Source organism: Typopeltis vanoorti, chromosome 16 (genome assembly GCF_054136105.1).
Source record: "Typopeltis vanoorti isolate ZY-2024b chromosome 16, IOZ_Tvanoo_1.0, whole genome shotgun sequence".
In the NCBI taxonomy this organism is placed as follows: domain Eukaryota; kingdom Metazoa; phylum Arthropoda; class Arachnida; order Uropygi; family Thelyphonidae; genus Typopeltis; species Typopeltis vanoorti.
Genome location: NC_143564.1, coordinates 24,224,916 through 24,246,411, shown reverse-complemented (window position 1 = coordinate 24,246,411; position 21,496 = coordinate 24,224,916). Strand labels below are relative to the sequence as shown.

Here is a 21,496-nt window from a genome sequence, read left to right as displayed (position 1 = left end):
GCTGTTTCTAAAATAAAGTTAAATCTTTACTGCACTCGATACTTTTTTTTTTGAGTACTAGGAAAATTATGTACAACGAAATCTTTTCTGTATCAAATGTTCTGGTTTATGCTTATCTTTTGTTGCTGTCTTCGGTTTATATCCATTTAAATACACTATACACTGTAATATATTTAAACATTTGTTTTTATTTCGCATTTCGATTACAATGATCGTAGAGGAGATGACCCTTGCATAATGGGTTTGATCGATTGCCAAATATATACAGAAATTCGTTCGGTACTGAGAATGTCTCTTTTTAAATTATTCTACTTACTCCATGGCTCCGTATGCGTTCATAATACCGAATTCCATTCCTTGATTCCATCTGTACTTCACCGCTGATACACTAGTGAGCGAGACCAAGAAAAAAAAAATGTAATTTTACATTTCCAAGCGATATCATTTGAAACCAAATAGCATGGTGGTTGTCTTATATGGCCTTTTGCACTATTCTCGTTTCCTGGGGAATTTGAGACTGATCAACACAGTTATTATGAAATAGTGGTGCCTGAGCTTCATTTGCAAACAAACGCATAATATCTTGAATAATAGATTCCTTTGTTGATTTGGGTAGAACTCTCCACCGCATGTGTTTAGTGCGAACAAACAATAGCTAGCACACCAATTTCTGTGCAATCTGATATATATACCTGCTGCTCTGAATATCGCGTATGTCGTAACGTTGCAAAGTCTTCTGAAATGAATCCATGTTTAATAACGGTTTTCAAAAAGGCTTCGCAAGTTGAGTCTTAAAGAGTAGTCCTGGGAAGATTTTTTATTGGATTCAGTCTTTCCTGTAATGTCGATATCCTTGTATTCTCAAGTAATCCTTAATCAGTGTTTAGGGATATTTAGTGTGTCCCCAAGCACTCACTGCATATATCTTTACAACTCTTTCAGACGCTTTACGCTAATCGACTTTTCAGCCATCATCAATCGATTTGGTCACCAGAACGGCCCAAAATCTGTTGAAAAATGTCACACATTCAAATGTATTACGACATCTTACCTTGGCCAGATCATCTCAAAATCGTAATCCGAAATCCTAAATTTCGGAGCGTTTTGAATTAGTACTGTGTGTCATCATTGTGGGGAGTGTAGCCCGCCCCCTAAGTGAAACCAAAAATTCATCCCTTGTGAATGCAAACAGAACTGCTTTCTCTTAGAAAATTATGTTTCATGTTTATTAAATATTTTAAGAATCACAGTATTATAATAAGGTGCAATTCTTCTTAAAGATCATACAATTCAGTTCATATTTATTTTGTTATTTTATAATAAAAATAACTCTTAGAATGGAGCCGTTTCAATACAGTTAAATGGTGATTAATGTATTTGTCCAGTTACTATATTACTGGATTATATTACCACTGAAAATCTTTTTTATTAATATATAATTAACAAAATGATTACATCATTAATGCGTGTTTCTCTGAATTAGAAACAAAAATATTAGGAAAACTTGCGGATCCCCCCCCCTCTCTCTCTCTCTCTCTCTCTCACACACACACACACACACACACACACACAGACAACGTTAACTGAATATCACGGGTGGATTGATGCTTTTAAGATGTTGTTGGTTAAGGAATGCAAATATAACCTAACGGGGGAAAGTAGGCTGGGCATCGATCCACTTCACTTGTGAAAGCCGAGGGGAATGGGGAACACAAACAATAATAGCGACAATTAAGCTTAAATATGTGAAGCACTATTCTTTTTATCCAAACTTTCTCTCCAAACTCCCCTTCCCCCACCACCCATCCCATATCAAGCACCCCTGATATGGAATGGATGGCGGTGAGGGAATGATAACGGAATTTTTGTCTTGCCGGGAAAAAGGTACAAAATGCAAAAATTAAAAAGTATTTTTTATTAAGATTCTAGAAAATAATAGACATCACAACGATAATAATGCTAATTTAGAATGAAAAATAAATAAACATTTCACTTCTCAACCTCCTAAGGGCAATGTAATGAGACTTTCATCCTTGAACAAAGGCCGTGCTGCTTGATTCATTCAGCAATTATAGAAACTTGACTTACAAACTGCTTCTGATCAGTCTCTGAATTCGTCAAGAAGGATTATGTTTTTTTTTTACATTCAATTTTCCCTAATGCTTTATAGTGAATCCTGAGATAACTGAGTGATGCTCAGTTATAAAAATAGTCTTTCAATGTCAATTATTTTATTAATTACATTATTTTGTTAGTGTTTTGATTCGACTAGAATCCGCTTTTTTTCCCTTTTTGTTTTTTTATCTAACTTGATTTGCTTCTTAGAAACATTCTTTCAGATAATGTACTATTGTTAGTCATCCTGTTTTATTAGCATTCACTTAATAAAGTGTGCTACTTTATTACCTTCTAAAAAGTAATATAGGTATTCTATACTTGCTATATTAATCTATGAACTCGCAAAGTTTTGGGGCCGACTCAGTTTCGGTATCGCTTTGTTGGAAAAGAGAATTAATTTCGAATGATGAGATGTAACAGACCATGTGTATTAAGTTTTTAAATCAGGGATAAGTGAACTAGTCTTATGCTACATTTTTTTTTATAAAATGGTAAGAATTGAGCACATACAAACTGATATTAAATAGCATAGCAAGTGAAAAAAAAAAAAAAGTCCACCCTCACACAAGCATCTGTAGAAAATGTCCTGAACTTCTATGGGGAAGTGAATACAGTCATTGGAAAAGGAAACAACACCGATTTCGCCTCTCAATATACATCACAAACCCTGCTTGAACTCATGTGTTCTTAGGGGTAGAGTTATTAAGGGTAGCTGGTTATAAACCTACCTACTATACTTTTTTTTTAAAATTCATATCATTGAAATTAAAATGTCATCCATCGTAAAATTAAGATACCTACCAAAATGTCTATTTAAATTAAATAGATATTTATAAACGAAAGCAAAAAATTATATTGTAGAAAGTTTTTTTTTACCTTGGGTATAATATACATTAAAGATACCAAGCTATTTTAAACCTGGTTTTAATCCATTTCCCAAGTAAGCAAACAGACAAGTAAGTCAAGTTTGAGCCTGCAAGTCTGAGTGACACGCACGTAGTGTAAGTCTTAGGCAACTCGTGGTAAAGGTGGAATAAGCTCTGATCACTATTCTTGGTATTTACCCTTAATGCAAGGCACATCTCCTGGAGGAGATGTATGATGCTATGCATTAAAGTCAAGCGGCCACTACCCAGACCGGTTTCGACCTTTATTGAGGTCTCATCAGTGGGAGCCAGGCTTAGAAATACCAAGGTTTAAGTAATACAGAGCTTATAAATATTTTACCAAAACAAGTTACCATAAGATGCTTTGACCTTATTAAATAAAAATCTCAGGATAAGAGATAGATGTAGAACGCTTTTTACCTTGGGTATAACGAGACCTCAATAAAGGTCGAAACCGGTTTAGGTAGTGGCCCCCTTGCCTTTAATGCATAGCATCATACATCTCCTCAAGGAGATGTGCCTTGCATTAAGGGTAAATACCAAGAATAGTGATCAGAGCTTATTCCACCTTTACCACGAGTTGCCTAAGACTTGCACTACTTGCAGGAGCAAACTTGACTTACTTGTCTGTTTGCTTACTTGGGAAATGGATTAAAACCAGGTTTATATTTAAAATAGCTTGGTATCTTTAACAAAAAAAAAATTATATTCTTGTTGTAATCGTTTACCCAAGCGAAAACAAAGTTTGCACGTGAAGCATCTTTACGATTGGACTATTTATATAGAGGGTGTTGAGCTGTTAACTGGACTCTTCATGAGAAAAGTCACTACCAGACCGGTTTCGATCTTTAGGGAGGTCTCATCAGTGCGAGCTAGACCATACATAAAGTGGTGGATCATCATATAAATTAAAACACCATGGGTTCAAAGATAGTTGTAGAAAGTTTATTCGCTTAGTTCTAAATCCTCATAATGTAAAACGCAAGCCATGTAAAAATGATTAATTACAATTTTCTGAATTCCAAGTGGTCGGTTTTTTTTATTAACTGCCCCCCCCCCCCCTCACAAATTGTAATAAGCTGAAGTACAACGCAGGTTGTACTTTTAGGATATATTTCAGCTGAAAGTCAGTTAGCCGATCTTATTCGGTGGTAGCAGGGTTTTTCCTTCTGGAAACTTTTTCAGCCCGAAAAAAATAACAAAGCGGTCTGAGAATACCCGCCATTAGCAAATACAACACACTAATGAAGATGGAATGAACTGCCCTATCAGAACATTAGTTGGGTTTCTATGTAGGCTAAGTTAATTGACCGGACAGGTCAATTAACTTGGTCAATTAATTAACTGGTCAATTAATCAAAAAAATTAATCAATTGTCCAATGAGCTAAATTCAAAATCCTCTGCTTAGTAAAGAAACCAATCAAAAGTATTCAATTATTTGTGCTACATTGATCAGATAGAAAAGGACGTGCAAAAGATTTTTGCACGTCTTTTTCTATCTGATCAATAATAAAGGAATTATAACTAATTTCTTTATTTCATTCGCATATATTATTGTTTAACTTCAAATAACTATAGCAAAGGGAAAAAAATCAATGTAAAAGTGATATAAAATTAAGAAATCTGAAGAAATCTACAATGAGTTATAGAGTTAAGATATCAACTTGACCTCAAGAACGGAATCCCTAGTATGTAAAAATGCGCACACGTTATGAGATACGCAATGGCTAGCTATCGATATAATAAAACTAATATTTTTATTGCTAAACTTCAGAACTCGACTACTCTTCGTTCTCATTTACTTTGCCCTTTATCGAATGCGGTAACAATCATTGTTCTATCGATGACGAAACAAAAATGGGAGGTAATGTGTCGGTTTGCGTTGATAATTTCGATAAATATTCCGATAATACCCATTCTTCTGTGCTGAAGAGGCGCCTGGATGGCGCTACTTGATATCTGGATTTAAATACAGATCTCTGGAAACGGTTCTTATAAGTTATGAAAAGATTATAACTAAGTATAACAACACGTACGCAGCACGTGGTATCTGTATCGCCCATGATACAGATACCACGACAGCGTAAATGCATTCGATGTGATGATCAGAAATGTCCTTCATCCATTAGTATAATACAATATTCCAAATAAAATTATCTTCAATTTGATTACTGACATCCCGTTGCGATTCCAAGTTTCCTTTACAATGAGATATTTCAGAAATAAGCAAATATTAACTTAAATATTTTCCCAGAATTGGTAGCACATTACTTAAAATAACTGGCTGCTAATCAATTTTCGTAATATTAAATAGTAAACGACTTTAACCGTCCGATGTGAGACACCATCCTAGTTATTGGAGGACTAAAGTGGTTCCAAATATGGTAATGTTTCGAATACCATGCCAAAGCCGCGCTATTTGTGTTATATAACTCTTACACATTCATGACCCAATCATAAAAAATGACAAAGAAAAAATATACTCAAATAAAATCAGCCTTATTAATACATCTATTTGTGCTACACTGAGTAATTAATTCCTTCATTTCATCGCATATATTATCGTTTATTTAAAATAATATACGACAAACTACCACTATTTTTAAGTGTTATTTCATCGCTTTCAGTTTCTTTACGTTTGGGACTGTCCCTCTCTCAACAACCTTTCATTTCCATGATCCAAATAAATATTCCAAACCTGTTGCACTTCACAGAATTAAAACTACAAACCTGTCTGATAATAAAAAATGATATCTGTACTCATCAAATAAAGCGATATCACTGTAAATTGGCACACAAGAAAGAAACAAGCTTAGCAAAAATCAGGTTATTTCAAAACTAAAGCCATATATGTTGATGTGCTTTTAAAACTGTCTTCAGGCAAATCACGAATTTTTCTTCCCTATCTCACAATCGTTATTCTATTTCTACGCGTACCAGTCGGTTTACTTCCATTCTCACTATTTTTTAATAAGACTGGATACAGCATAACAAGTAGGGAAAGAATCTTATTCACTCCTTCCCCCAAAAAACACCACCCGTTGTTTGGGCTGGATCAATCTCGTCAATGTGCTACTGGCTAAAACAATAGCGGCAATAATAAAAATGAAAAACAAATGCGAACAAAGAAAAAACAAAACAAAACTAAGTACTAGTTCTGTTCTATACATCGCTTTTCCATATAATTCTTCCATGGACGGTTAAACATTCTAGATATCTGATGACACCATCAAAGTTGTCAAAGATATTTCACAATTATATCCCACGAAAGGCTAATTCTAAGACACAATTTGTCAAATTTTAATAACGAGGCAAAAAGGTGTATTGCAATTACCTTTCAATCGATAAAAATTATTGAAAAGGTGATAAATATTTACAGGTAAGGTGACAACAAGATGAAATCTTGTTACTTTCAGATGTTCCTTTGTTAAAAATGTAAATTTATCGAAGTAGAATACATAAAAAAAACTGTTTAATTAGAGTGCAAGTTATTTTTAAAACCGGAAAACAGAACGGAAATTCAAGAATGAAAGGCCCCAAAATCATGCATGAAAACAAATCAGATTGAATATCAAATACTTTTTCGTCATTCGTACTTTTGGAAAGTTACTCAAACCTACCTCTTATTTCTATATGAACTCCAAATGTTGCTCAACTTCTGATGATCAATTTGTGCTTGAGTCATAAGCACGGGCAAACGCGTGACTTATTTATGCGGTACAGCACACTATTTCGTATAGAAAAGGCGTGGAAATGAAACATTTCTTTTTGCTAATACCAAAGGCAAGTTACGCATACTTCATCCATTCTGCTTTTGGTGAGGAGCATATGAGTCCCTTATTAATCAAATTTTCCTTTTATGAGCATTCCCCCTCCCTTTTGGTCTTCACAAAAGCAGATATAATAAATGCTCATCATAGCACACAAAAAGCTTTGCTATTTCCTAACATCATCCTTTAAAATTGACCATGCGGTCTTGACTTAGAAGATAGTAAAACATGAGGAATATTCTATCAAGAAGGGATATTTGTGGAACTACAAGGAGGGTGATTATGACATGCTCAGGAAGAAGCTTAAATCTGTACTACGGCATAAAACACTGCAAGGCAAGGATGTAAGTAGTGCATGGGATATAGTTAAGGATCATCTAGAGGAAGAAGTATTAAATTGTATACCTAGAGTAAGGAGAGTTAATCGAGTAGGGGTTATATGGATGAATAATATCATTAAGACGAGCTGCAGAAGAGGAAAATGCTGTGGAAGGTATATAAAGAGAAAGGTGACCAGTACAAGGATCAGGCAAAAAAGGTGACCAGCATGGTAAGGAATGCAAAATCAGATTATGAGAAGAATTTAGCCGTGCAGGCCAAAGGAAATCCCAAAAGAATTCTTTCGTTATGTGGCAAGTAAAAGGAAGATTGACTATGGAAGATTAACCTTATGAATGATGATGGTCACGAGGAGACAGAAGCAGATAAAACAGTTGAGTTACTGAGTGACCACTTTGCATGGGTATATCATGATAGTGAGGTTACTACTTTAACCTATGTGAAGACACTAATGTGGAAACAGAGATGGATGAACTGGAGATTCTTACGATACTGCAGAATCTCAATGTAAATACAGCTATGGGATTAGATGGGGTATCAGCTAGAGTTTTGCGAGAATGTGAAAAGGAATTGGCAATGCATTTGACTATGATGTTTAATTTAAGTCTCAGCTCTGGCAGAGTTCGAAGGGAGTGGAAAGAGGTTTTATAGGCAAAATTATTCCCTTGCATAAGGGAGGTTCTAAGACTTCAGTAGCAAATTATAGACCAATTAGTATCTCACGCATGGTAGTAAAAGTATTAGAAAAATTGGTAAAAAAAAGATAATTCAAGAATGTGTAAATAAAAATATGATACTGCATGAGGGTCAACATGGCTTTATGAAGGGTCGGTCATACATTAGTAATTTACTAATTTTTAATAATAGAGTAATAACTGAATTGGATAAAGGAAATAGCTACACGATGATTTTGCAAAGGTATTTGAGAGAATACCGCATGGAACACTGTTATGCAAATTAGAACAAATGGGAATGGACTTGACACTGGTTAAGTGGATAAGAGGGTGGCTGCTGGACAGATATCAAAAGTGGTATATGAAGGGGAAAAATCGAGGCGAAAGTGTGTACCACAGGGTTCAGTGCTGGGACCATTGCTAATTTGTACATAAATGATATAGGAAGTAACCTGAAAGGAAATATTCAGTTATTTGATGATGATGCAAAATTAGGTAGAGTAATAGTTATTAGTATGTCCACAGATGCGAGACCCTTCGACACTTCTGCGCATGTCAAAAGAAGGAGAATTCATTCCGATTATAGGGTAATCAGTCCGAATTGTGGGATGAGTTGTTTATTATTACACGTCGGAAAATTAACTTCTCTTTTATGATCATTGTAATTTTATGATCAATATATTTTTAAAGTGCTAACTATTTTGCTTGTATAACAGTTGGAAAATTTTACGTATAAAGCAAGCGATTTCACGTGTTGGTGACCAATTCGTACATCGCCTTATTTCTTTCTCCCTTTCAACATGGATTGACTCTTCTTGGCAGCAGCCTGCCAACGAGGGCTCTCGCTTCTGTGGTCGGACTATAATGAAGGCGATGTGGAGAGCTTGCATCAGTTTAATGTTGAGAAATGTAAAATTATGCACTTTGGGATAAATAGATTACAAGCCGTTTATCACATTTATGGCACTGTTACTCCAGGAATTATATGAAGCTAGAGATTTAGGAGTGGTTGTAGATAAAGAGTAAAAGTTTAGAGGACATATTGCTAAGGTTACTAAGGTGGCTAGTGAAGAACACATTAACTAGTAGAGATAAGGAAGTTGTAATTCCTGTTTATAAAGCCTTGACACACCGACATCTGGATTAGTGTGCTCAAGTCTGGTCCTCTGGGTTTCTTGGGGATGTGGAAGCGGTGGAGAGGATTCAGAGGCGAGTGACCAAGATGATGAGTGGCATGTGACTTATGAGGATAGATTGAAGGTGTGTGGATTGCAGAAGTTGGTTGATAGGAGAAAAAGAGGGGATATGACAAACATTTAAGTTGCTTAAAGGATTTTATAGGATTGATGCAGGGGAAATGTTTCAGCATTTGGCTGAAACTTTTTCATTTTCGTTGAATTTTATTCAATTTCCAGGGGTCATCCCTGGAAGTTGAATAAAAGTATGGTCAGTAGGGGTGTGAGGACTAGATTCCTTGATTGGAGAGTGGTGAATAAGTGGAATGGGTCGCCTGAATCGGCTATGAGTTCCTTTTTCTGTTAATGGGTTCAAGGAGAGGTATGATAGATTGGGTCTGCAGCGATGAGTCTTCGGACTCCATGAAAGTGCCCGTATAATAATAATAAAATAATACAATATTCCAGTTTTTCAATAATACAATACTGAACAACGGGAAGAAATGGGAAATTATGAAATTAAAATTTAAAAAATGAAAACATGATATTGAAAAAAATATTCTTTAAAAATTCTCTTAACGATATCCTAGTAATAGCCACTGTGTTTCAATTTCTTAAAAAAACCTTGAATAGATAAGTCATTAATAAAGTATGTGCATTACAGTCCAAGTGGCTAAGGTTAGGAGACTAGTGCATTGTCTGTCAATTCTTCTGGCCGGTTTGCCCGATGGAAAAACTCAAGGTTCAAGGTTTCTGGTATGAACAGTTAGTGTTTCTTCATTAAGAGATGTGAGATGTCAGCGGCGAGAGTTATATAAAATAAGAGAACCCCGATGTAGAAATAAATGCCAAACATTTAATTAAAGTGAATATATTTGTTTAACGATGATTTAAATATGTATTACGAAAACTGAAACCTCTGATAATTAAATAGGTCATTTATACGGTGGCCTCGCAAATAATGTTCCTAAAAGCTTTCGTGAAACACCTTTCCCATACTAGAAAGCTTTTGGGGTTCAGACGTGTTGCGAGGTTCAGAAGTTGACCCAACATTCGTTAGTTATGAAACGGCAAAGTCAATTCCAATCCAATTCTATGATGCCTTTTAACGGTATTAGTTACTGGGAATCGAAGAATTAAATAATTTTTCAGAGCCATTTACAGTAGTTAATAGAAAAAACATCGTACTTTGGATAGTTAACTAATCCCCAGCATGTATCAAATGTTTTTGAAAGTTCATTAGCCATATGAATACAGTAACTGGCGATTATCAGAGTCAGATACTGAGCAACATACTATATTAGCATGGGAACCCCAGGTAAGGTGAAGTACGAGGAACGCAAGTTATTACTTATTACACCCTTAATCGATTGTCCAGTTTATTATTAGGATCATCGAGTAAAGGTAACTGTTTCCATCAAGGGACTTTGTTATTATGGCAAATGCATTGCTGTGGTGCATAATTATTTACATATGACGATTTGAGATCGGAACACTTAGTATAGTATTATTATTCTAAGATTATCTTTTAAGGACTTCAAAATTATGCTGGGTGGTAAGTTTTTTTTTCTCTGCAATTCGATCTCGCAATTCTTAGCTACTCGTTACTCCAAAATACATTTCAGAAAATCATCATTCGCTCTATTATAAATCTCCTCCTTCTTTTATCAGCTAGCTTTTCACTCAACATTTTCCAGGCTTGAATTTTTGTTATTTCATTCTTAGCTATATTAGCATTTTTTCCCAAAACGAGTTAATTATAAGACATTTTCCATGACACCGTAAGTAGTCTTTCACGATATGATACTCCATATTCCACTAGCTAATAAAATTGAACTCTATTTCAAAATTTAAGGCAAATGGTCGTCCTATTTCATGGCTGAATATTAACTTTTTTTTCCACCAATTAAAAATATCTTCCCAAAATCCTAAATTAACGGTTAAACATAAAACCGTTTTACAGCTTAAATGAAACTCGCAAGAATGTACTGATGCACGGGGATAACAAGCGAATGGTTCTTGCTCTCCCTGAGTGGATGGAGAGACTTTTGCATCAGCGCTGACGGTAAAAGCGATCAAAAAATTGCAAACATCATTCTAAATTAATGCAAAATTTAGTCATTGTCATTTAGTATTATTCTTCGGTAATTTTTATTCAAATGAAGAACGTTGCAGTCAGAAAAGTACGTCGTGTTAAAGTATTTATTTAAAAAATTCACAAAAACTTTTTTTCCACTTTTAAAAGGGTGTTCATTATCTTTCTCAATTTCCCATAGTCGAAGGATGACCCAACAATTTTGCATCGATGTTGAAACCTTTCTCTCTCTCATTATTCACCTGGAAGTAATTAGAATTAATTATGAATTATTATCTTAGACATATAAGGACTTGTTAATAAGTTACATAATACTATTGGGGATGGAGGGGGGGTTGTAGTTTTGTAACAATATGCTACAATGAAGAACGAGAAATATATTAAGTAAATAAAAAAAAATACTCGTTTTGTAAAAATCAAAAACAACAAATGCGAGATTTAAGTTTTGAATGCGAATAAAGGAAATCTATATTATTAAGCTACGAATGTATATTCTGTCGCATTTTTAAATAAAATATATATGAGATGAACATTGATCACAGTTTCTTTGATGTTTGAATAGGGTTGTTAAACATAAACATTTGGAAGACTAGACTTTCAGATCCTTATCCGATTAAAAATGAAAATACTTAATGAAAAGAACGTACTCTGATACTAAATAAAAACGGAATTAAAAGATTCAGTAAAGAGAATTATGCATGTTTTGTTACCAACCTCCACCAATGGGAATGTGCTACAGGTTTTGCAACCATTCGTGTGTCGTATGTATTTATCAAAATAAATAAAATGACGAACATTTTTCTTCCCAAAATAAAGTCGATAAGTATCTCTGTTAGGAGTAAATTGAAGATATGAAAATATGGTATTACGAAGCTTAATATATTACAGCAATCCCCCGATTAGTGTCATTTTTTTCGATACCCAAATTCGATTAGTGCGCCTATATACATCTTAAAAATAAATGTTACAGATTTTAAAAATTTTCTATCAATACATTTTTTAGTTACCGATTTAAAACATTTTATAAAGTTACTTTTAATGGCATACTACACTACTTCCATGTATGCCATGTTCCAAATTTTTACCACCAAAATTTATGTCGTCTGCTATAGTACGCCCACAGATTCGAGACCCTTCGACACTTCTGCGCATGTGACAAAAAGAAGAATCCATTCCGATAATGAGTAATCAATCCGTCTTCTGGGATGAGTTGTTTATTTATTACACGTGGGAAAATTAACTTCTCTTTTATGATCATTGTAGTTTTAAAAGTGGTAACTATTTTGCTTGTATAACAGTTGGGAAATGTTATCTATAAAGCACGTGATTTCACGTGTTGGCGACCAATTCGTACGTTCCTTCATTTCTTTCTCCCATTCAATGATAACGTCCAAGAGTTAATTAAATCTCATTCTGAAGAATTGAGTGATTCCGACCTGCTAAATTTAGATGCACAGCGGGAAGATCCCGAAGAATATGAAGAAAATTTAACCACTGATAGTCAGCCAAAAGAGATTTCACAGAAACAATTTGAAAATATTTTTCATACGATCGAAGTTTTTAAGCAGCAATGCTTAGAGGCTGACCCTGATGAAGAGAGAGAAGCAGTAAAATTTGCAGAAGAGGCAATTGACCCATATCGTCGGTTGTATGAAAAAAAGAAACAAAATGCCCGCCAAACTACGTTAACTCAATTCTTTGTTAAAAAGTAGAATAATAAATTTATATTCTGAATATGTTTTATTGTCTTTCAGCTTCATGGTTTTCCTTTAACTAGACCCTGAGACATACCTTAATTCTTTAATCAAACAATTAAGGGTCAAAAATGAAATTTGAGGAACGAATTATACTTTTTTCCCATAGGTTATTATATTCGATTAGTGCGTTTTCGATTAATGCGCCTGTTTTAAAGAACGCATTACGCACACTAATCAAGGAAAACGAATGAAATTATGAATAATTTCATTCGTTTTATATATTATAAATCATGAAAATATAACGTCTTTAGGTGGACTGAACACCCGGCATAAGACTATCAACCCTCTTACTTATTAGAGCTCCAAAGTGGCTTGGGAAAAAAAAAAAAAAAAAATTGTTTGATCTCTGCAAAAGAGTTTCTCAATTACGTAATCTTTAGCCTAATCAGGATGAGTTTATACCTTTCATGGATAGGATTCATATTAAAAAATAAAAACACCTTATGGACTAGTCCTAATGATGGAACTTCGAATGAAAACTTTCAAAAATTATTTTAGCTTATATATTATACAATATATAATCTAATATATAAATTATATATTATTTTATTCGGTTAGCGATAAATCAAGAATTAAATACGATTAGTCAAACAATTTGCAGATGATGCTTAATTATTCACGTCTTTATTTGACTATTTGTCAGCAGGCTAATGGTGAAACGGCAGAAGATTGAGGCAATCCCACCCTTTTTGATAGAAAGAAAGTCTGTCTCCGATATGGATTCGGAGATGAGCTGTGGCATTTTAAAGCCGGTCTGGCGTACCGCCATTCCATTTCTTCTTCCATCATAACAAAGTAATACACATGAATCGCTGCGCGGTGTCTAAAACACTTCCTTATTACGTACGTCAAATCATGGTATTGACAATGGTCATGCTTTGTAGACACAGATACAAAGTACAGCAGCGATAAAACAAGCCTCGGGGGAAACAGATTATAACACAAAATAGTGGTTTTTCTATGTAATAATCTGATTGTTATTTCCTTCATTTTCCTGCATATACAAATCAATCGCATAACTTGACTGCCCAAGTAGATAAGGCATCTGTTCAAAGATAATAAAAGAGGGCTGGTTATGCAGGTTTGCTTCCATCGAAGACAAACTCGTGTGAGGCAGAGGCAATCTTTTTGTGAAGATCTAATTCGTAGAAGTTCATATAAAAAATGCAAACAGTAACACATAATCAATCATTGGTTTTGTTTCGGATTTTAGACGAGTGTGTAAACAATTTCCTTATCTACGGCACTTTAGCACTATTCGTTCTTCTCTGTTAGAGTGCCAGGAGCAGATTTAGATGCGATACAAAGTGATACCATGTATCTGTATTTAATGCAAAGATACTGTGTGTATCAGCCATTTAAATAAGCTATGTTCTACCAGGTATTTACTTAAGAGAAAGGAAGTTATATTTACTTACCATTGTTATTAAAGCTCCTAATTTTGCATGATAACATACTATCATTTTCTTTAATTGGCAGCCTAATATAGTAGTGCGCTCTACTTTTTTTTTTTTTTTTCTGGGAAGGGTAAGGTGGTGAAGTATTGAATATTTGCTCTAAATGTTTTACTAATGAACGTAGTTCGCTGAAATTGTGTCAAATGTCGCGAGTGGGCGGATAGTAGGAGTTTAATTTGAGCGGAAAAAAAAACCAACTCTTTATATGTTGAACAGCGGCCGTAATTGTTCTGATGATCTCATTATGTTTAATGGTTAAGGAGCGCGTGGAGGATTTCTTGGTTTAACTTTAAAAAAATAAAAAAGCATAACAAAAAAGAAATGAAAACAGACTTGTATACAAAAACAACGCATAATTGACACCTGAATGCTTCCGTTGTATTCCATAATAGTCCGGAAGGTATTCAAGGACGGTAATGGGTCACACGACCGATTTGAGCTTCCTGTAATGAGTGTTGCAATCAAATGGCAGGTCAGTAACATTTTATTGTTATTCAAGCCACTTTGTCAAACTTCCTTCGGAGTATGTGTCGGCGAAACCAGTAACTCTGTAAATATAGTTTGCTTATGTATACATCATATACCTCGCTAGAGACCAGATCATCATGGTATCTTTCTCGAAATATTTACGATACTGGGCATTTGTTTTGCTTTCGCAGAAGACCAAGCATGTAATTCAAATATCAGATGGGGTCGAGACAATTCCCACTAGAACACTGCATTTTCCAAAAATTATTTGTAGTCTGGCCTCGCAGTTGCATTCCATATATATTTAGAGTACAAATAATTTTGGATCGTCTCCCTCCAAAATTATTTTGGAGGGAGACGATCCAAATATTAGTAAGGAAGCAGTAACTACTTACGAGGTTTGACTGTTTTATTAATATAATAAACTCCAGTTTTTCACTGACAAGTTTGCATTATAATTTAAAAAATATAAATATTTAGTCAACAACACAAACAAATCGATGTATTTTCTGCCTTCCCATTTCATAAGATCGTCTCGACCCACTCTGGAAGTGCCACAGAGCAATGCAGTCCTATTTAAATCTTCTTCGTCTGCATTTCTTCTTACGGTTGGAGCGTTAAAATAGGGTTATCTTTCCCGATGTTCTCTATCATCGGTTTTCAGTGACACCTGGCATTAGAGTAGACGTTTCAAATCATTACTGCAAAGATAACATCTCAATCTTGATTTTTTTATAAAGTAATAGCTTCCTTCCCCCTCACAACGTCAAGTGCTACTTAGCCAGTAGGACGAAAGTTATTAATGGATGCGATTTCCAGAAATCAGAATAACTAATTGCGCTAATAGTGCTGTTTCAAGTGGTTATAATCGCTTTCAAACCTCAACAGTACTTCTATTTATCCTTTCTGGGTTTCGGAAGTCTAAGACAGTCCTGTCTCTCACACACATTACGGATGCGATCTATTAAACAGATACTTATTAATACGTTTTATCCTTGTTACATAGGCTTCGTTAAGTTACGGGGTCAAAGCAAACACGTGGTCCTCATTCTGTTGTGATTTCTATGCACACACAACGACAATGGTGGAACCTGCTATGCAACACTTGCACACACAGAACAGGCCGTGTAATTACTGCTCAGAGTTACTTGGTTACGACTGGGTGTACGTGTGTATGTATGTGTGTGGTGAACGTGACAAATGACTTACGGCACTTGGCGAAACGTACGTGGTAGTGATGATGGTGTGTGACCGGAAATGGCAGCCCTGTCGTCACGCTGTTGATACACAACAGTTTCTCATTGTTCTTAATGAATTTATTTTACAGTTCGTGCGATTTCTGACTGCCGGCTTGCAGAGAGAGAGAGAGAGAGAGAGAGAGAGAGAGAGAGAGGCTTTATACCTCGATTGTTGTGTTTCACGCTCGTACACAGTAACGAAACCCCCTGAGGAAACTCGGTCTTAGAATACACTTCGTGATGGGGGAAAGCAGATGTGAGCTGAAGAAACAAAGTGTGAGAAAAAAGAGAATGGATACCCTTATCCGCAGATGGGAAATGCCCTACAGATACCAGTGCCAGAAAAATGAGAATTCAGATTTCCGTCTATTTGCTAACAGCTATCTATACTACGGCAAACGAGGTAAAAAATGAAATAATTAGTTTAAAAAATCATCACTTGCAATTAAGCATTCTGTACAAAGAAAACATATCGATGGGAAAAACTGAAGAAAAAAGAAGTAATGAAATACTGCGGCGAAATTGGCCAAGAAAACACGGCGCGGTGTTATATATTTGACGGAAAGCGAAACGAGTTTGAATTTATGAACTTCTATGTCAACGTGTTCTCCGGGCAGATGCCTGTTTTTATAGGATGAAAAACCCGCGATTCTGGAAGGGAAGCGCTCGGTACGTGACCGGCTAACTCACCTTTAGTCGGAAAGGGGAAGGCGGAAACGATGTCATAGAACTCCACGAACTACAAGACCATACGTACATGTGCAGGCGCTGACTCGGTGGTCGGGTTCGTCACGCGCCACTCAGGAAGGAGGTTCAAATCCCCTGCGTTGCGGTAGGAATTTTCCTTGGGTTTCCCCCCTTCTGTAAAAGCAGACAAACCAGTCCGCGAACACATGCGACGGCAGACGAGAGTTAGCACGACCGTCCATGTGGATTGGCTAATCCTGATAACAAGCGAGATCATCAGGAGAATACAAATAAGTGTTCGGTTCATTTAAAGACAAATTTTCTATTTGTCATAGCGCTCTTGTAAGCTCGCTTTCAAGATGCGGGGAAATTAAGCGATGATCAATCAATGCCGTCGATATCAACTGGGAAATGTGTGACCTGATTAACTCACGATGACTGAAAAGGTCGTGTGAGTTCTCCAAATGACCCCACGATTTTCAATGAAATAGATTCAGTGATACATACCACAAAAAATAGCACGCACATGCATCTAGAATAAATACTTCGATGCAATGGGGATATGGGGGGAAGACAACCATCAATCTAAGCGACGACTCAGTACACGTATAAAAGAAGTGTCTGGCAGATTTTCTTAAGACTTACTAAAAGAGTAATGCCCTTCTCTTTAATTTGTACATACATAATAAACGCCATTATTATGACTGGGACCAGTGATATTGCTGTCATATTCAAGTTTCAAAAAACTAGCATTTTAAGTTAACTTCAAAAACGAGAGGATTCCGTAATCACTTTCAGCTCGCCGTTCTACGACCAAGAACTTGTGGGTTCGAATCTCATTGCTGGCATGAATGATTCTGAATGCCATTGCTTGATGCAACATTCTGCTTACTAGAGGTCTGAAATGGCTCGAAAGGGATTCCATGTTTTGGTCTCTAGAGCAGGGCCCCGGATTATATAATACTTTCGCTACCTAATACATTTTTTACAACCTTTCATAGGTCGCACATAAACGATAGACTTGGCTGGTGGAGAATTTACTCGGTGTCTGCAAAATACCACTAAGAAATATGGCTTAAAGTTAAGTAAAATCAGTAGCAAGCCTTCAACAACCTTACTTCCTATTAGTTCTTTAACTATATGAATGAATCCTAATTATTCGTTATATGGATCGGAGAAGACAGAGCAAAGGATACTGCTTGTAATTAGCACTTCCATATTATCATCATAAGTGTGATCAGCACTTTTTTTTGTGAATAACCGGGCTCACCTGCAGCACCTTAATCTAGCATATATACAAGGCACGTGCAAACATATAAAGAGAGGAAGACACCTGAGCACCGGCAAATCCCTACTTCCTTGTTGAGAGCCTGAATAATTACTGCAGCGAACAACTTATTTCCTTTCTCTAACACAAGCTTCTTTCTTTCTCTTGACGTGCTAATTGTAGGCTAAATTAAATCGGTAAAGTAAGAAGGTTAAATCATCTACATAACTATTAATGTTCTTCGCCATGTTTTAAGTCTTCTTGTTTCAACTGTGACTTCGCAATTTCCCCAGTTATCAATCATTCTCTGCCAACTAGGGGAGGGTTCAGAGAAGTTAATGATACAGACAAGTTCTTGGTTGACGGCAAAAGAGCTGGTGGTAACATCATTGTCTCCATACTGAAATATCAGGTGGTTTAGTGGGATGTGAGTGTTGAGAATCTAGTATATATCGCAAAAACCAGAAAAAAAAGGCAATCTGGGCACAAGTAAAACGACCGGTTGTTGGTGACAGGCTATTAATTTCCACGGATTTATAGAAATAACACACAATATAAATACCTTATTAAAAGGCTGCAGATCCAGTTCTATAAAAGCACAGAAACTTAACATTTTTAACAGTGTACTCATTGGCATATACAGGACTTCCGAGCATGCTGCTTACACAAAATTTAATGTAATGTTATCTACTGGCTTAAAAATCATTCATTTGGTAATTGAACTTCAAGAAGGGTATCCGACAGCAAAGTCAGCACAATCCACAGGTTATAAATCAATGATTTAACTGATATGAAGCTTAAATCCAAGTTTTCATAATCTATTCTACTAAAAGTTCTTCCACCATACCCGATAGTTCAGACACTAATACTGGGCTGCAACCGAATAGGAGACATGATCTCCTTTTTAGACTTATTACAAAGACATCTAACAATAAAGCTTTAAGTGCTCTTTCTGGGTTACAGCGACCTCTGATGGACACCTGCCATACATAACAACAGCTGTTACATAGTATGGAAACTGCACGCTTTATGGCACGTCATCAATTAATGCAACCAGGTCTTCTATAACGTCATGAAAAACCAACCCATCATTAGCCGGAGAACAGTTATAAGGTAGTTCCGGTCGTTGGCAGTAAGACACGGAATAATCGCTACTTGTGATCCAGACGGTGCAGTTCCCGCCAGACTGTCCTGTTAGGGAATGTGGCGGGAACTGCGAGGGTGGATGTTATACGGTACCTCAACAACAGGAAAAACGTTTGCGCCGCTACCAGGCATTATAAATACCAACTTGCATCGAGTTGGAAAGTGTCTCCCTCTCTCAAAATCAATAATAAGACTAAATAGAACAAGAATATATTCAAGTTCAAAACAATTTTAAAATATCAATTTCATGTTTAAAAAAAAAAAAACTCATAATTATGCCGATTTTCATCAGCAGAGTTTGACACACTGCAGCAAGGCTTAAATCGATATATATATATACATATATATATATATATACATATATATATATATATATATATATATATATATATATATATATATATATATATATATATATAGAGCTTATGGTGCCAATGAAATACAACCTTCAATTTACAAGAAGCTGCACCCATTTCTTTCATAAAATTACTTGCTGAATACTAATTCCCAATTCAGATCCACTGGGTATACAAATTTTACTTCAACTTTTATGAAACGATCCCGCTGAGGCTTTTAAAATGCCAAACTGACACATTAGAATGCCGTTTTCCAGCGGACAGACTAATCACAGCGCCAATTTAATATATATCGTTATCCAGATTCTATTATAGAATAACTAATTAATTAATAGCTAATTCAGTAAATATATACATTTAAAAAATGTTTAAGTTTTAGTATTAAAATCGGAAATGTGAAAATCACAGCTTGAAATTTGAATATAAAACCTTTTTAAACTATTATCTCAGTAAAATTAAGCGTAATATTTAAAATAAGTTTAATAAGTAAATGATGATAGTATTTTACCTATCGGCTAGGCTAGTTGATATTAGCATTCCCCAGAATTTGTTTTCAAAATGAAATAGTAAGCTAGAAATAGCTGTCGACATGTTTTCGATACTTCACTGTGTTAATTTCGTCTGCTACTTGTTGCATAAATTTAAAGTTGCTGTTTACAATTATCCTCCGATGAGTGGCGTTGCTTTCTCCTTAACAATAATTATAAATACGCACAAATATAGCGGAGTTAACTACCAATAATAATTTGTATGTAATATCCTATTAGATGATTTAAGTAAAAAAAGAATAATAATAACAAGACTTACCTGTGGCAACTCCTTTAAATGTTTTGCCGCTTTACTGTTCGGAATATCAGCTATTCGTAGGAGAGAGAAATTAGCACAAATATCGTATTATGTTAACTCGCACACATCACCACTACTTAGTCAACTGTTAAATTTCCACACTTTATAAAGATCCTAGCGGTCTTAGAAACAACTCACAATCCACTACGATAGCAACCGGTAATTAAAGCAGTTCATATGTATGGGGCCATCAGCGTCTCTCCCGCACGTGGTCTGCGTCAAGAGCAGCCCGCACACCGCCGCATGGTTGCCGTTTCACTGTGGCCACAGGTGTGTGTGTATATGTGTGTGTGTGTAGGGTGCCTGGGTAACTCAAGCGTCGACTGCAGTGAGGCTCCGTCACCAAGAACTGGGCTAGATAATTGCTTGAGAGCAAAAGTAGTTTTTCAGCACAACAGCCACTACACAGCCCCCACGGCCTCATGGCATTCGGCCACGTGATGTTGTCCACGCCCATACAGTTTGATATAGGACAGAGTCCACGTAAGACAAACAACTGTCCCACTGTCGCAAGCAAAAAAGTCCTTGGGTAGAGGAGTTTTTTTTTTTTCCCTGTTTTGTGTATGTATGTGTCCGATTGATAACTATATGGTACTGATAAGTTTCCGTCTTAAAGGTCGGTACATTGTCCAAAGTTTTGCATTTTATAGGCTGACGGAATAAAAAAAAAAAGATCTTTTTATGGAATTGAGCATTCTGAATGTTTTTTTTTTTTTTTGGCCCGACGGTGTAAGGCATGATTATTATTATTATTTTTTTTTTTTGAGTTCTTCTCTAGAGAAGATTGTCTTACATATTGCCCGACTAGGCATCGAATTTGCATATGAAGTTAAAAAATCAAAAATAACTGATCTAATATTTCCGAATAACTTAATTCATCATTTCTTAAAGCGACTTTTAGCAAATCTATCAGGTATTTTGACCCGTCTTTGCTGTTTGTCTAAAACTAATTCTTAATTATAATTCAAATATTCGAAATATGCAACTGAATCGAAGTTATGTGGCCAATTAAGATCCCTTCTTAAACTGTGAATTTAATTATAAAACCCTGCATATTTGAAAAAAAACGTAAGTCCAACCTCATCTGTGCTATGAATTTTACATATCTTTCCCTTTATATGTTGAAACGAGGGGAGTATTTCACACTTCTTGAAGCCGTACTTCTGAGTTAAACTTTTACATGCAATTAAAACATCTCATTTGTCGTCATTAAAA

The 21,496-nt window shown here is 35.5% G+C and overlaps 1 protein-coding gene across 1 annotated transcript in view; it reads right to left on the bottom strand.

The window, feature by feature from the left end:
* LOC150097899 (uncharacterized) overlaps positions 1–20,296 on the bottom strand; it is a 413,970-nt gene extending 393,674 nt beyond the window's left edge. Inside the window, exon 1 of the mRNA XM_090406626.1 lies at positions 20,243–20,296. The gene's annotated coding sequence lies outside the window, so the exon portion shown is untranslated. The remainder of the gene's footprint in view (positions 1–20,242) is intronic.
* Between the last annotated feature and the right edge of the window lie 1,200 nt (positions 20,297–21,496).